Here is a 17061-nt window from a genome sequence, read left to right on the forward strand (position 1 = left end):
CTTCAAGCTATACTAACGGGATTTACTGAGCTGTGTTTGAGTCTAGTGTGGTGCTTGATGCCGTGAAACATAGTCCTCCTAAGGCTTATTTTTCTCTCTGTAGGAAAATGATCCAAGAACATGGTGACAAACTTTATATTTTTGAGCTAGTAATTCTGGCTGGGTCGGTATATTAAGAAGTCTAGTACAGTTTGCCTATGTTTACTGTCATAGTGCAAGGGACTTGTTCTGAATTTTGTAGACACCATTACTCAGATGAGGGTTTCCAGATTACTCCTCAGAACTGAGCATCCAGGGGTCAAAGAGGCCTGAGAGAAACAATTTAATTGAAAATTGGCAGTAAAAATATTGTCAGCCTGGAGAAGGAATTAGATCAATTAAATATGAGAGGGCATTCATCATCCTGAGTCATTGTCAACCAGTTGAATTAATAGTATACATTCCTTTCCACACAATGCAGTAGTTTTACCTTTGAAATCATAACATGAAAGGTGCCTTGCTTGCTATAGTATCCTTAATTTTCGAAGTTTATTCGCAGTTTTTTTCTTAATTTTGGCCGAAGGTTGTACTGTAAGGTGACTCCCTACAAGTAACGCCCTTGTAAAATCCCCCTCTCCTGAGTAAAAGTGGAGCCTGTGACTTGCTTCTAACCAATAGAATGTGACCAAGGAGTTGGGATGTTACTTTCCTTGACTGAGTTACATCATACAAGATTCTATTTTAGTAGAATGGAGTGAGAGGTTCTCCTGATGGCACTGAAGAAGTAAACAGCATTTTGTAAGGTATTTACTGAGAGGGGCTGCATGGCAAGGAACTGCATGCAGGTAGCCTCTAGGACCTGTGGGCAACCTTTAGCAGATAGCCAGTGAGAAGACGGGGCCCTCAGCCATACAGCCACAAAGGAATGAATTTTGCCAATAACCTTACTGAGCTTCTTCAGTTAAGCCACCAGATGAGAAGAAAGCCTGGATATTGCCTTTATTTATTGTCCTGAGATCCTGAGTAGAGGAACCTGCTAAGCCATGCTCAGACTCCTGACTTACAGAAACTGTGGGATAATAAATACGTATTGATTTAGCCATTAAATTCATGGCAGCTTGTTATGCAGCAGTAGACACATGAAATAGTGGCAAATAGTGAATGAGATACCTAACCTCAATTCAAAGGCATCTTTATGCAAAAATTGTGTTTTTTTTTTGTTGTTGTTTTTTATTTATTTTAAGTTCCAGGATACATGTGCAGAACATGCAGGTTTGTTACATAGGTATATGTGTGCCATGCTGGTTTGCTGCACCTATTGACCCGTCCTCTAAGTTCCCTCCCCTCATCCCCCACCCCCAACAGGTGTGTATTGTTCCCCTCCCTGTGTCCATGTGTTCTCATTGTTCAACTCCAACTTCTGAGAACATTTGGTGTTTGGTTTTCTCTTCCTGTTTGCTGAGAATGATGGTTTCCAGCTTTATCCATGTCCCCACAAAGGACATGATCTCATTCCTTTCTATGGTAGTATTCCATGGTATATATGTACCACATTTTCTTTATCCAGTCTATCATTGATGGGCATTTGGGTTGGTTCCATGAGTTTGCTATTGTAGATAGTGCTACAATAAACATACGTGTTCATGTGTTTTTATAGTAGAATGATTTATATTCCTTTGGGTGTATAACCAGTAATGGGATTGCTGGGTCAAATGGTATTTCTGGCCCTAGATCCTTGAGGAATCGCCATACTGTCTTCCACAATGATTGAACTAATTTAAATTTCTGCCAACAGTGTAAAAGCGTTTCTATTTCTCCACAGCCTCACCAGCATCTATTGTTTCTTGACTTGTTAATAATTGCCATTCTAACTGGTGTGAGATGGTATCTCATTGTGGTTTTGATTTGCATTTTTCTAACAATCAATGATGTTGAGCTTTTTTGCATGTGCGTTGGCTGCGTAAGTGTCTTCTTTTGAGAAGTGTCTGTTCATATCCTTTGCCCACTTTTTGATGGGGTTGTTTTTTTCTCGTAAATTTGTTTAAGTTCCTTGTAGATTCTGGATATCAGACCTTTGTCAGATGGGTAGATTGCAAAAATTTTCTTCCATTCTGTAAGTTGCCTGTTCACTGTGATGATAGTTTATTTTGCTGTGCAGAAGCTCTTTAGTTTAATTAGATCCCATTTGTCAAAGTTGGCTTTTGTTGCAAATGATTTTGGCATTTTCATCATGAAGTCTTTTCCCATGCCTATGTCCTGAATGGTATTGCCTAGGTTTTCTTCTGGGGTTTTTATGATTTTGGGTTTTACATTTAAGTCTTTAATCCATTTGTATAAGGTGTAAGGAAAGGGTCTAGTTTCAGTTTTCTGCATATGGCTAGCCATTTTTCCCAGCACCATTTATTAAATAGGAGATCCTTTCCCCATTTCTTGTTTTTGTCAGGTTTGTTGATGATTAGATGGTTGTAGATGTGTAGTGTTAGTTCCGAGGCCTCTGTTCTGTTTTATTGGTCTGTATCTCTGTTTGGTACCAGTACCATGCTGTTTTGTTTACTGTAGCCTTATAGTATAGTTTGAAGTCAGGTAGCATGATGCCTCCAGCTTTGTTCTTTTTGCTTAGGATTATCTTGGCTATACAGGGTTTTCTTTGATTCTATGTGAAATTTAAAGTAGTTTTCTCTAATTCTGTGAAGAATGTCAATGGTAGTTTCATGGGAATAGCATTGAATCTATAAACTACTTTGGGCAGTATGGCCATTTTCATGATATTAATTCTTTCTGTCTATGAGGATGGAATGTTTTTCCATTTGTTTGTGTCCTCTCTTATTTCCTTGAGGAGTGGTTTGTAGTTCTCCTTGAAGAGGTCCTTCACATCTCTTGTTAGCTGTATTCCTAGGTGTGTAGTGATTGTGAATGGGAGTTCATTGATGATTTGCCTCTCTGCTTGTCTATTGCTGGTGTAAAGGAACGCTTGTGATTTTTGCATATTGATTTTGTATCCTGAGATCTTGCTGAAGTTGCTTATCAGCTTAAGGAGTTTTTGGGTTGAGGTGATGGGGTTTTCTAAATATAAAATTATGTCATCTGCAAACAGAGACAATTTGACCCCCTCTATTCCTATTTGAATACCCTTTATTTATTTCTCTTGCCTGATTGCCCTGGCCAGAACTCCTAATACTAAGTTGAACAGAAGTGGTGAGAGAGGGCATCCTTGTCTTGTACCGGTTTTCAAAGGGAATACTTCCAATTTTTGTCCATTCAATACGATATTGGGTGTGGGTTTGTCATAAGTAGCTCTTTTTATTTTGAGATATGTTCCATCAATACCTAGCTTATTGAGAGTTTTTAAAATGCAGGGATGTTGAATTTTATCAAAGGCCTTTTCTGCATAGATTGAGATAATCATGTGGTTTTGTCTTTGGTTCTGTTTATATGATGGATTGCATTTATTGATTTTCATATGTTGAACCAACTTTGCATCCCAGGAATGAAGCCTACTTTTTCATGGTGGAGAAGTTTTTTGCTGTGTGCTAGATTTGGTTTGCCAGTATTTTATTGACGATTTTTGTATTGATGTTCGTCAGGGATATGGGCCTAAAGTTTTCTTTTTTTGTTGTGTCTCTGCACAGTTTTGGTATCGGGATGATGCTGGCTTCATAAAATGAGTTAGGGAGGAGTCTCTTCTTCTCAATTGTTTGTAATAGTTTCAGAAGGAATGGTACCAACTCCTCTTGTACCTCTGGTAGAATTCGACTGTGAATCCATCTGGTCCTGGGCTTTTTTTTTGGTTGGTAGACTATTACTGCCTCAATTTCAGAACTTGTCGTTGGTCTACTCAGGGATTCGGCTTCTTCCTGTTTTAGTCTTGGGAGGTGTATGTGTTGAGGAATTTATCAATTTCTTCTCGATTTTCTAGTTTATTTGCGTAGAGGTGTGCTCTGGTGTTCTCTGGTGGTAGTTTGCATTCTGTAGGCCCAGTGGTGATATCCCCTTTATCATTTTTTATTGTGTCTATTTGATTCTTCTCTCTTTTCTTTTAGTCTAGCTAGTGTTCTATCTATTTTGTTAATTTTTTCAAAAAACCAGCTCCTGGATTCATTGATTTTTTTGGAGGATTTTTCATGTCTCTATTTCCTTCAATTCTGCTCTGGTCTTAGTTACTTCTTGTCTTCTTTTAGCTTTTGGATTAGTTTGCTCTTGCCTCTCTAGCTCTTTTAATTTTGATGTTAGGGTGTCAATTTTAGATCTTTCTAGCTTTCTGATGTGGGTATTTAGTGCTATAAATTTCCCTCTTAACGTTGCTTTAGCTGTGTCCCAGAGATTGTGGTACATTTTATCTTTGTTGTCATTGGTTTCAAAGAACTTCTTGGTTTCTGCCTTAATTTCATTATTTACCCAGGACTCATTCAGGAGCAGGTTGGTCAGTTTCCATAAAATTATGTGGTTTTGAGTGAGTTTCTTAATCCTGAATTCTAATTTGATTGCACTGTGGTCTAAGGGACTTTTTCTGTCTCGTTGATCTATCTAATACTGACAGTGGGGTGTTAAAGTCTTCCACTATGATTGTGTGGGTTGAAGTCTCTTTGTTGGTCTCTAAGAACTTGCTTTATGAATCTGGGTCCTCCTGTGTTGGGTACATATATATTTAGGATAGTTAGCTCCTCTCGTTGCATTGATCCCTTTACCATTATGTAATGCCCTTCTTTGCCTTTTTTTGTTCTTTGTTGGTTTAAAGTCTGTTTCAACAGAGATTTGGATTGTAAGCCCTGCTTTTTTTTTTTTTTTGCTTTCCATTTGCTTGGTAAATATTCCTCCATCTCTTTATTTTGAGCCTATGTGTGTCTTTGCATGTGAAATGAGCCTCCTGAATATAGCACACTGATGAGTATCGACTCTATCCAATTTGCCAGTCTGTGCCTTTTAATTGGTGCGTTTGTCCCACTTACATTTAAGGTTAGTATTGTTATGTGTGAATTTGATCCTGTCATCATGATGCTATCTGGTTATTTTACACACTAGTTGATGCAGTTTCTTCATAGTGTCATTGGTCTTTATATATTGTTATGTTTTTGCAATGGCTGGTACCTATTTTTCCTTTCCATATTTAGTGCTTCTTTCAGAAGCTCTTGCAAGGCAGGCCTGGTGGTAATGAAATCCCTCAGCATTTGCTTGTCTGGAAAGGATTTTATTTCCTTTCCCTTATGAAGCTTAGTTTGGCTGGATATTAATTCTGAGTTGAAAATTCTTTTAAGACTGTTGAATATTGGCCTCCAATCTCTTCTGGCTTGTAGATTTTCTGCTGAGAGGTCTGCCATTAGTCTGATGAGCTTCCCTTTGTAGGTGACCTGACCTTTCTCTCTGGCTGCCGTTAACATTTTTTTCCTTCATTTCGACCTTGGAGAATCTGATGAGTATGTGTCTTGGCGTTGATCTTCTCATGGCGTATCTTAGTGCTGTTCTCTGTGTTTCCTGAATTTGCATATTGACCGGTCTTGCTAGATTGGGGAAGTTCTCCCAGATAATCCTGAAGTGTGTTTTCCAGCTTGTTTCCATTCTCCCTGTCTCCTACTGGTAATCCAGTCAGTTGTAGGATTGGTCTTTTTATGAAGTCCCGTATTTCTTGGAGGCTTTCTTCATTCCTTTTCATTCTTTTTTCTCTAATCTTGTCTGCATGCCTTATTTAAGCAAGGTGGTCTTCAAACTCTGACATCCTTTCTTCTGCTTGGTTAATTTGGCTATTGATACTTGAGTATGCTTCATGAAGTTCTCATGCTATGCTGTGTTTTTCAGCTCCATTAGGTCATTTATGTTCCTCTATAAACTGGTTATTCTAGTTAGTAGCTCCTCTAACCATTTATCAAGGTTCTTATCTTCTTCGCATTGGGTTAGAATATGTTTCTTTAGCTCAGTGAAGTTTTTTATTACCCATCTTCTGAAGCCTACTTCTGTCAATTCATCCATTTCATCCTCCGTCCAGTTCTGTGCCCTTGCTGGAGAGGTGTTGTGATCATCTGGAGGAGAAGAGGCACTCTGGCCTTTTGGGTTTTCAGCCTTTTGTCACTGAACCTTTCTCATCTTCGTGAGTTTGTCTAGTTTCAATCTTTGAGGCTGTTGACCCTTAGATGGGTTTTTTGTGGGGACATTTTCTTTGTTGTTGATGCTGTTGTTGTTATTTTCTGTTTGTTGATTTTTCTTTCAATGGTCAGCTCCCTCTTCTGTGGGGCTGCTGCGATTTGCTGGGGGCTGATTTTATTCCCTGTTCATCTGGTTCGCTCCCACACCTGGAGATGTCACTCAAGGAGGCTGGAGAACAGCAAAGATGGGTACTGCTCCTTCTTCTGGGATCTCTGACCTTGAAGGGCACCGACCTGATGCCAGCAGTATCGTTCCTGTATAGGGTGTCTCACAACCCCTTTTGGAGGGTCTCACCTAGTTGGGTGGCACAGGGAACAGGATGTGTTTAACAAAGCTCTTTGACTGTTCCTTTGTGGAGGAGGTACGCTTCACTGTGGGGAAACTCATTCGTCTGGGCTGCCCCCATTCCTCAGAAGTACCAGGAGGAAAGGCTAAGTCTGCTGGTCCGCAGAGACTATGTCCACCCCTACCCCTAGGGGCTCAGGCTCAGGGAGACTGGGTTCTGTCCCTGAGCCTCTGGCTGGAGTTGTTGGAAACCCCACCCGGTGAGGAAGGATGGGTCAGAGTCAGGCCTGAAGAGGTGCCCTGGCCACAGTCTGCCACAGCCAGTGTGTTGGGCTGTGGGGGACACCTCTTGGGACAAGTTGTCCAGCCTCCCTGGCTCCAGCAGGGGAGAAGTGTGGCCTAGCGCTATAGAGGTAGATGCTTCCCCCACCTAGGGAGCTTGGAGTGTTAGGCAGTTATGAGTCCCAGTGCTGGCTGCTGCCCCTCCCCGAAGGAGCTCAAAAGGCTTAGACAGCAGGCAGTCACAGCTGTGGCGCTGGCCGCCTCTCCCCCTGGGAGTTCGGCAGACTTAAGCAGATTTTAGCTGAGAGGTTGATGAGAATCTGCATTGCTCCAGGGTTGGACCCTAGGCTCTGGTGACATGGGTTCACGAGTGGGATTTTCCAATCCGTGGGTTGCAGAGTTCCGTGGAATATGTGTGATTTCCCTAGCTGGATAGCAGGCTCACTCACTGCTTCCCTTGGCTGGGGATGAGGGCTCTGTGCCCATGTGGCTCTCAGGTGGGGCGCCACACCACACTGCTCCTCCTTCCTCTCTGTGGATCAGGCCAGCTGCCTAGTTCTTTCTGATAAGAGAACCTGGATACAAACTAAATACGGTTCTTTTGATGGGAGCCTCTGATCGCCACAGTTTCTAGTTGGCCATCTTGACCCCATCCCCTCAAAATTGTTTTTATTGGATTAAAAAATTTTATTTTATACTGACATTATTGTGGTATAATGTATGTGTAACAAAATATATCCATTTCAAATGTACAGGGTAGTGGGTTTTGACAAATGTATAGACTTCTGTAACTTCTAACCCAGTCAAGATCTAGAATATTTACAGCACTCTAGAAACTTCCCTCAATCCCTCATACAGTCAGTCTCCTCCTATCCTGCCCCAGGTAACTACTGCTCTGATTACTATTTCTATTAATTTTGAAGTTCTAGAAGTTAAAATTAATGGAATTACCCAGTATGTTCTCTCTTGTGCCCCTCTTCTTTTCCTCAGCATTATCTATTTTGCTTCAGGTTTTAAAATTGCTATTTAAATAATCAAAAACTACAATTTCATCATTCTCTTCTCTCCCAAATGTTCTATTTATTTCCCCTCATTCATAATATATAAATCAGAAATAAAAGTAGTATTCCTATTTTAAGAGCTTTTATAATATAAACTAATGTGGAAGAACAATCATTAAATCAGATATCTAGATAGATGGACACACACACACACACACACACACAAATGGAATTGTCCAAATGATCGAGAATTGTTTGCTTTTTATAAAAACAAGTCTCAAGATGATTGACTTCTGTTTGGAAAGAAAAGCAGTATATATTTTTAATATTCTTAAGAAAATCAGGTCCATGAGCAGTCTCAGTGTAAAGGAAACTTGGGACCAGCTTGTTGAGGACCCTAAAGACTCAGTAGAAGAATTTAAAATGTGTCTGAGAGTAAATAGAGAATTTTAAAGTTTTAAAGGGCTTTGCTGGTCAGCATCATGTCAGAAAAGACAACAGCAACAGCACAAGTGGGGAGGCTCTCGCCATTCCATTCTATACACATAGTATATTCAGGACATTGGGCCAACTGCTGAGGCTCAAAAAGGTATGCTGCACAGTCTCTGCCTTCATGTAGCCTAGAATTTAGTAGATGGATAGTTCTATGCATTGAATAATAATATAAAATATGATCCAGTTACTAAAAGAGTCCACTTAATGTTCAGTAAAAGGTCAGACAGCAGGAAAATAATTCAGACAAAGCACATGAGAAAGGTGTTTATAGAATAAGGGACTTCTTAAGACCAAGGAAAAAGGATAGCTATAACTAAGAGGAATGGAGAGATCATTCTAGGCTGAGCATCATCTAACCCAAAGGTGGAGCTTTATATGATGTATACAGGACATAAAGGGTAGATGAACTTAACTGAAATTGAGAGCTGGTAGAGAGAAGAGTAAGAATCTAATTTCCATAAGGGCAGAGATTTGGTTTATTTTGCTGCCTCTTCTATTCTCAGTACCAAGAACAGTAGCTGGCATCAACGAATCATTGGTAAATGAGTAAATGAATGAAAACATGGAGGAATAAAGGTGGGAAATGTATAGAGTAGATATAAGAAAACCTTGGCAGTCTTACTTATATAAACGTATCAGTCAAGATTCTTCATTTCCAACAACAGGGACTGACTCTGGCTAATATGCCCGTCCATTGGGTTGCTCACAGGATTATTGTGAATGTTAGGAATCAGACAGGAAGTTAAGCTTCCAAGAACAGAACCACATTGCAGAGCTAGTCTTATGAAGAAACTTCTGCCTCTTCTGTGACCTTACTGAACCTAAAAGCCACTGCTTTTGCCCACCCTCTGTTCCATTTCTGCACCAGAAACTTCACTTTACAACTCTGGGAAACCAGCATTACTGTTGCTATCACCAAAAACTGAATGTCTCAATCATGAGAAAGAAATGGAAGCTTTACACAGAGCATGTTCACTCCCAAATCAAACTGTTATGTAAGTGTATCAGATTACACTTAGCAGCAGCTTATCCAGCTGCTTCCTACCTGCAAAGAGGCTGGAACTTTTAGGTCTGACTCCTATGTCAGGGAGGCAGAACACACGATGTAGAGTTTTTCCAAAAATAGGAAGTCCATTCAACGTATTAAGGGCAGCTATGAATATAACAGATGTTTGCTGTTCAGTGGATTGGTAGGCAGCAGGGAAATCAAAGCACAAACTAAATGTCTATCATGTTGGTTTAGCAAGGTGAATCTGACAATATCATGATGGACATACATGTGCATTTAGATACAGGAACTCAGCTGAGAAGCCCCATTGGATGACTATTTGATTATCTCAGGCATCAGGTAAACTGGACTTGCCATAGGGTGGTAGCTATGGAAGTTTTAAGGGTATGATGAGATAAGGAGATATAGATGACTTTATAATAAAGGGGGAGAAAAAGAAAGAGAGGAGTCAGTAATGATACCATGGTGTTTAGATTCAGAGAATGATCTTGCTATAATTGAAACAAGAATGTCAAAGAAAGAAGAGTTTAGGGTAGGACATATCTCATTTGGGGTGATATAATCTCTTTCCTCTATGGTTAGTATGAGAGCAGGAACTGTGTTTTTCATCTTTGAATCTCAGGAATCTAGTATTGAGGTGGCAGGTGGTAGTTGCTCAATGAACAATTGTTAAATAAGGGTGTTGAATGGTAATACATGAAGAAACTGGAGACCAGGGAGAGGAAAGGACTGGAAAAAACAATCTGTGAATCATTCACATGGGTAGATAAAGCCTAGAAACTCTGGGTAATCTCTTGGGGGAGAAAAGCAAATGACTAAGGGATGAACCTTAGGAGAGATACACAGTTAGAAATAGAAGCAAGAAAAGAAGCCAACAGAGCAGACTCATAAAGAGGAGATCAAAGAAGCAGGGGGAGAGCCTAGAGTGAGTGATTGCATGCGGTCTTTTGTACTTAAGATACCACTTTTCAGGGGGATGAAAATAGGTAGCATTTGCTCATGCTGCTGCAAATCAGAGAAGAAGATCTGAGAAGTACGTTCAGTGGCTCTAAGTTATTTTCTTAAAATTTTAACTTAATGCCTACGAACGTCATTGAAAGTACATCAAACTGGAAAAAAATTCTAATGGTGAAACACACACCTATACACGCATACACAAGGGCAAGGTAGAACAGAACTTACATTTCAGAAATTCTATTGTTTTTTCTTTTGCATGGAGTTCTCATCCCCTCACTATTAGCATTGGAAGCCTTTTCTTCAAGACTCAGATTAAATATCCCACCTCCCCGAGGTAGTTTTCCCTATCACTTCAACAGAATGATCCTAATCTAGAACTGTGCTTGATATGTAGAAAGTGCTTTTTAAAAATTTCCATAGATTTCACAACAAAATATGTGATTTTTAATCTGTCTTTACTAGGTGGCACCCCTACTTCAGGTGGCCAAAACAGAGGACAGGCAATTGTACTACTGTTTGTCAGTAGGAGAACCAGAGAATAAAAGTGCTACTGCTTTTATTTGATTCAGATGTGAGATAAGAAAGATTTGAAAACATGCAATTACAATGGGCTTTCTGTCCCTCACGTAGACCAGCCAAAGACTCCACCACCTAGGGAGTAACAGGAGTGATGGAAGGAAGCTATGACTTACATCATCTTATTTCTACAATCCCAGATGTATTTGAAGAAATCAATAAGAAGAGGGAGAAAGGTCTCCTTGCTCCTACAGAAATATATTGAGATATGATGTAGGAACAACAGAACAGAGATGGCTATGGGGTCTGCTAGGGCAAAGTGAGTACCTGCTGACAACTTCAGGCCTCCTGGGGCCCCGGAAGGATGTGGGAGAAAGCAGTCAGCCTTCCCTGCACTCATGAGAAACTAGCTGAGACAGAGGTAGTGAGAAAGCACGTTTGAGCCAGTTCGCGTGCACCTGTGGGGGTGCACCTATGGATGGGCAGAGGGTCTCTGCTGAGCAAGAGCAGCACAGAGCAAAAGAAGCCCAGTTGGCGACTGCTTTAGAATGTGGCAATATGCCAATCAATTGCTCGTGTGGAAGGAGACACACCTAAGGATCAGACCGGAGCAGGAGACCAGCACAGGGCTGAGGTAGATCGAGGATGGAGAAGTTACCCATAATCTGTGTTTACGTAGGTCATCGGAGCATAGCCTTCCTTCCAAGGGACAGGGAAGCGGTTATGGAACCCTGAATATTGATGAATTTTAAAACCAGAATGAGCAAAAAGACACTGAGTTTTATAAACGTGTTTGGAAGGGACTAGATTAAGTTTTCTGTATCAGAGAGAAGATGGGCTGAAGCTCTGGGAAGGTAAACTTGTATTTTGCAAATATTAGTTTATTGATTGACTGTGTGACTAGAAAATTCACACCCATCAAGGGCTGATTAGTCCCATCAACACAGAATTTCCTAGATTACACTTTATCTCTGGTATTTACATGAAATCATGCCAGCAGTTTCTGACTTAATTATCCAGATTGTCACAAGAGGGCATATCATTCATCTGGACAGAATAGAGGTCAGTGAGCATTAGACTAACCCAAATAATGAAGATAAGTGCTCATAGAAGGGACAAAGTCACCAAGGTTAGGTGAGGAGCTTAGGAACATCATTAGGAGATGCAGGGGCTCCTTGGCAACCAGTTGTAACTAAAGCAAGTAGTGTCCGAGTACTTGGCCAAGGGCTGAGAGTCAGACAGGTGGAATTCTGCATTAGGAGAGGCTCCTAAAAGCCAATTGTCAAAATTTCCTTGGATAAGTAGGCATTTTCTACATCATGAACCTCTAATCTGGATCATGTATTGAGATCTGTATTCCAGGGGAAGGACTTTGTACCTTGGGTGAACCTTCTAGAGAAAGTCAGTTTTAAGGGTACTAGGAAGTACAATAGACATAGATGGTTAGGGAATTTGTCAGGGTGTGTCTGCTAACTGCCACACAAGAAGTAATGAGCAAATCTAGCTTAAGGTTGAGTCATGGCCCCCTACTTTATTTCTCCTGGATAAGTATAAGATTAGCCTTACAGTCTGAGGTATAGGTGAGCCTGTACCTGATGAATAAGTGACCCCAGTTCTATGAGGGTCATGACCAATTTTTTATCATTAACCACCCTTGTTTCCATCCTAGCCCCTTGAATGCCATGAATCTTTGGCAATGCGCTTCCAACATCGAACCACCCTTTATGTTTTGTCCTGAATCTTCATCAGCCACACTTCATCACAGCTCACATTCTGCCACCTCATCCTCCTGAGGTCCGAGGTTCTGTTCCCTTTCATGGTGGCTTCCCAGAGGGAGTCATAGAGCTCTAGAGCTGCTGATAGTGTAGTATTGCATGATCATACTACTGAAGGAAATTTTTGGACTGATCTATATGCTGATATGTATTTGAGAAAATTATAGGAATCTTAATGTTGTCTTTAAATTACCTTCAGAAGAAACCCCAACACAAAATGTACCCTCCCAGATGTCCATCAGCTTTTCAGTCTTGTCTTCTGTTCTGTCAAGTCTGCATCTATCGTCAAGACCCAGGAACCTCCACCTGCTCTTACTCAACACCAAAGTCCTCTAAACAAACAAGGAAGAAGGTCCTAAAGTTTCATTTATGGGATAAAGAAAAACAATCTTCCTATTCTAGGTTATTTTGCTAGCACCACTGAGTGATAATGGCTTAAAAAATTGTTTCTTGGCTGTCAATTACAAATGAAGCTTAGTGAGAGCTTTTGTTTAAAAGTTGTACATTCCAATGTTAATATGGCCCTTCCTAGAAAAGCAGCTGCCTTTTATGGATTTTAAAAAGCAACTTAGTTTTATCAAAGGTTCCTCTTTCATGTTCTTTGATTGCTAAGCTATATAAGTTAACCAAAGATAACTAAGCATTAACCCGTGTTGCCTTTTGTTTTTTATCTTCTTTTGAAATCCCATGAGTTTAGCTAAGTACATTAAATGGAGCATAAATCTTTATGTTGTTTTCATTAAGTCACATATTTGGAATATATATCCAAGACTATTTGATCAATTGTAAAATATTAGCTGCCGCACTGAAGATTTGTGACACGAATTTTAACAAGTGAACAAACATTTCAGAAGCACAGTGAAAATCACTGGCTGGGCAGCATGGATAAATTACAACACTTGAGTTTTAGAATGTTTAGAGAATTTTACTCCATAGTATTTGCAGATATACATCGTGATCATAATGCTAAACATGACAAATTTGAAAATAATTTAAAGATTTTGCAGTATTTTCCATTTTTCAACTTTTTCATTTTTATATTCTTATGATACTTGCCTCTCAAAATAAGTAAAAATTCCTCAGATAACTATTAAAAGTCCTAGATTATATTGCCCCAACAAACATGTATTTTAGGTTTATATACTCTACTTCTTATACTATAAATGTAAACCTTAACTATTCCTTCTGTTCCAGTCCCACTTTGTTGTTCCCTGCCTCTGAGCCCTTGTTAATGCTATTCCCTTTGCTAGAAGTTTCTATCCTTATCTCTCTTCCTACCAGAATCTCATTCATTCACTCATTTACTCATTTATAATTATTAAACTCCTATATGCTAGACACTATCTTTTAGGGCATAGTTTGAATGTCATTTAATCTATAAAACATTTTATAACTTAATCTCTCTTTTATAACTCATCTCTTTAATTGTAGTAGCATTTCACTTATATTTCTCTTTTGGTGTATCAAATACAATCTCATGTTATGGTCATTCTTATGGTTGCTTATTTTTATTTCCCCGCAATTCTAGAAATTCGAATTACTGTGAACAGAGACTTTGCTTTATTGATCATTGTAACTAAAGTAGCATCTATCACTATGCCTACATATAATAGCTGCTCTATAAACATTTGTTCAATATGAAGTACTCCAGCTATCAAGTCAGATATTAAGGATGTCAATCCAACCCATTTCAAACATTTAATATTTAAATTGGTCTCAACATTACACAGTGCTACTAGAAGTTCTACCAACTCACTTTGCATTAGGCTTTTATAGCTAATTTTCTTAACAAGTGGCCAGTATATTCTATTAATGTAAAGATACTCCTGAAAAGAGAAGCATTACCAATGGAAGTGTTCATTTGATTTTTGTAAAAATAAGTCAAGGTCTTCTATTAAATTATCTAGAGTAAATGAGCCACAGGACTACTAAAGTTAAAATCGTCCAATGCAACTGAGAACTACTGTTATAATGTTTTTATATTCAGATTTATTTCAAGGAAGCTACTTTGCAAGAAACTTACCCTAAGAAAATCTTAATATCTTCCATGATTTCAGTTCCAGGCATCTGATGTTTAACTGTTGTTTCTCTTCTTATACAGATGCCAAAGCACATGAAAGCAACTTGTCTAACAAGTTATCAGTTAATTATTTTAGAGAGAGAGTGACTTTAGCCATTGCAGCTCAGCCTCTGACTGCATGGAACTCCAATAACTTACATAAGTCCTTGATCCTAAACTCATAGAAATAATTTTTTTGGAAGGTTGAAATTCCAATGGAGGAAAATCAACAACACGATAGAAAACTTCAGGGATTTTAGAGTAACTTAATGAATAACTCCTGAGCACCTACCATGTGTACTTAGCAATATAGGTCAAAAATGAATGTTAAAAATTTTCCTAGTTGCAAGACACAATCTATATAGTAGAAGGTTTGCATTTAGAGAAATTGTAAGTAAGGAGGCTTTATAGGTCATGAATGGAATATTTAAAAAATACCATTGTACACTAACCAGTACTACAAGTTATTAGAGTTCCTTTTACAGATTAGCCTTGCCATTGAAATATTTTGAGTACTTCTCCTGAAACGTTGCCTTAGCATGCCTGTATAGTAGAAAGTGGTCTAAGGCTTTCTTGATTTAAGTGTGGTCAGGTTTCTTTTGTTTTCCTCTAAGAAGAGTCAAACATTTTCTATCACTGGTGATAGACATGGGCTCGCCAAGCCAGAAGCCAGTTCATCCATTGTTTATGATCCACACATCTGTCTCTGTTATGGCCACTGGATTGTGCTACTTAATCCTGTCGGAGTGGCTTCTCAGGAAAGGGAAAATGATTTCTTTGTTCTAACAACCCTGAAAAGACAATGTCTCCTTATTGATAGGAGAAAGGGCTAGAACCTTTCCAAAGTGAGAGGTGTCAGTGAGAGACTCACAGGAAAAACTTGTCCTAGGTGGAATCCATTTTCTCTCAAATAAAGTCACAGTCAGACATTGAATTTTGAAATTACGTACAAAAAGAACAAGGGAGGTCTGTATTATGACTCTTCACGTATTTTGGGACAATTTTTCTATGCAAGAATTTGAGCCTAAAGACCAGGTGTGGTGTTCTTAGGGAAGATATTATCAAGTGTTGCCAGTGTTTGCTACTGCAAAACAAATGAGGGACCCAGATTTTCATCCAGAATTTGTTTTTCCCAGTAAGTGACTACAGTTTCAGATAGTAAATGGTTTTCAATTCTTTTTTTTTTTTAAATTTTATGGCAGAATTTTAGCTTGATAATAACACTCTATAGCTAGAGGTCCTGTTATGGAATGAAATTAAATAGATTCTGGGAGGTGTAAAGTTCTTTCAACATCTAGAACTTGAAATCATTTATACCATAAATCTATGATGTGAAATAGAAAATTTTGGATTAAAAAATAATAATATGTCTTTGGCGTGCTTCCAGATTTGCGTTCAAACAATTTAATAAGAAAAAACAATGCTGCTTATGAATGTGGCAGAATAATCATTGTGCCTAGAATATTGCTTGCTATATGGTAGGTTATCAGTAAGTATTTGTTTAATGAATATTAATCAGACTTTCCTTTCTTCTCCCCTCCCTCCTCAACCATGGCCATTATTTTTTTCTTCTCTTAGGCATAGATTTATCATTAGCCCAGTGGACAACATTAGCACTGAAACTTGAGAAAAAGAACAGCATTTTTTGCTTTTAAGTTCAAAGGTGTGATGATTAATTTTATGTGTCAACTTGTCTGATCCATGGTGCCCAGCTATTTGGTCAAACATTGTTTTGGGTGTTTTTCTGAGGGTATTTTAGAACAAGATTAACATCTGAACCAGTGGACTGAGTAAAGTAGATTGCCCTTCATAATGTGAGTGGGCCTCATCTGATAAGTTGGTTAAGATAAAATGTTTTAGAACGCAGTAAGAACAATCCAAGTCAGATATATTCTCTGTCCACTCTGTTCCCCTCCAAACTTATTACAACCCTCTGAATTTTGGGGGAGGGGAGAGAATAGAACAAAAAGCTTCTCTCTACAGAGCACGAGGGAATTCTCCAGCAGACTGCCTTGGGATTTCATCTGTGATGTGGTTTGGCTGTATCCCCACCCAAATCTCATCTTGAATTGTAGCTCCCATAATTTCCACATGTTGTGAAAGGGACCTGGTGGGAGATAATTGAATCATGGGGGTGGTTTCCCCATACTGTTCTCAGGGTAGTAAATAACTGTTATTACATCTGATGGTTTTATAAGGGGTTTCCCCTTTTGCTTGGCTCTCATTCTCTCTTGACTGCCACCATGTAAGACATGCCTTTTGCCTCCCACCATGATTGTGAGGCCTGCCCAGCCATGTGAAACTGGGAGTCAATTATACCTCTTTTTCTTTATAAATTACCCAGTCTCAGGAATGTCTTTATCAGCAGCTTGAAATTGGACTAATACAGTCTGCAACATCAACTCTTCCTGGTTCCACAGGAGAATACCTTTGTACTCGGAATGCATCACTTTCCTGAGTCTCCAGCCTGCTGGCCTACCCACTCAGATTTGAACTTGCCAAGCGTCCATAATTATGTGAGCCAATTTCTTAAAATAAATCTCCTTCCTTTCCTATCTATACACATTC

At 39.2% G+C, this 17061-nt stretch overlaps 1 long non-coding RNA gene across 1 annotated transcript in view; it reads left to right on the forward strand.

The window, feature by feature from the left end:
• The window catches only part of LOC144330544 (uncharacterized), a 252050-nt gene that overhangs the window by 187870 nt on the left and 47119 nt on the right, over positions 1-17061 (forward strand). The window lies entirely within an intron of this gene.

This window comes from Macaca mulatta, chromosome 8, assembly GCF_049350105.2.
Source record: "Macaca mulatta isolate MMU2019108-1 chromosome 8, T2T-MMU8v2.0, whole genome shotgun sequence".
In the NCBI taxonomy this organism is placed as follows: Eukaryota; Metazoa; Chordata; class Mammalia; order Primates; family Cercopithecidae; genus Macaca; species Macaca mulatta.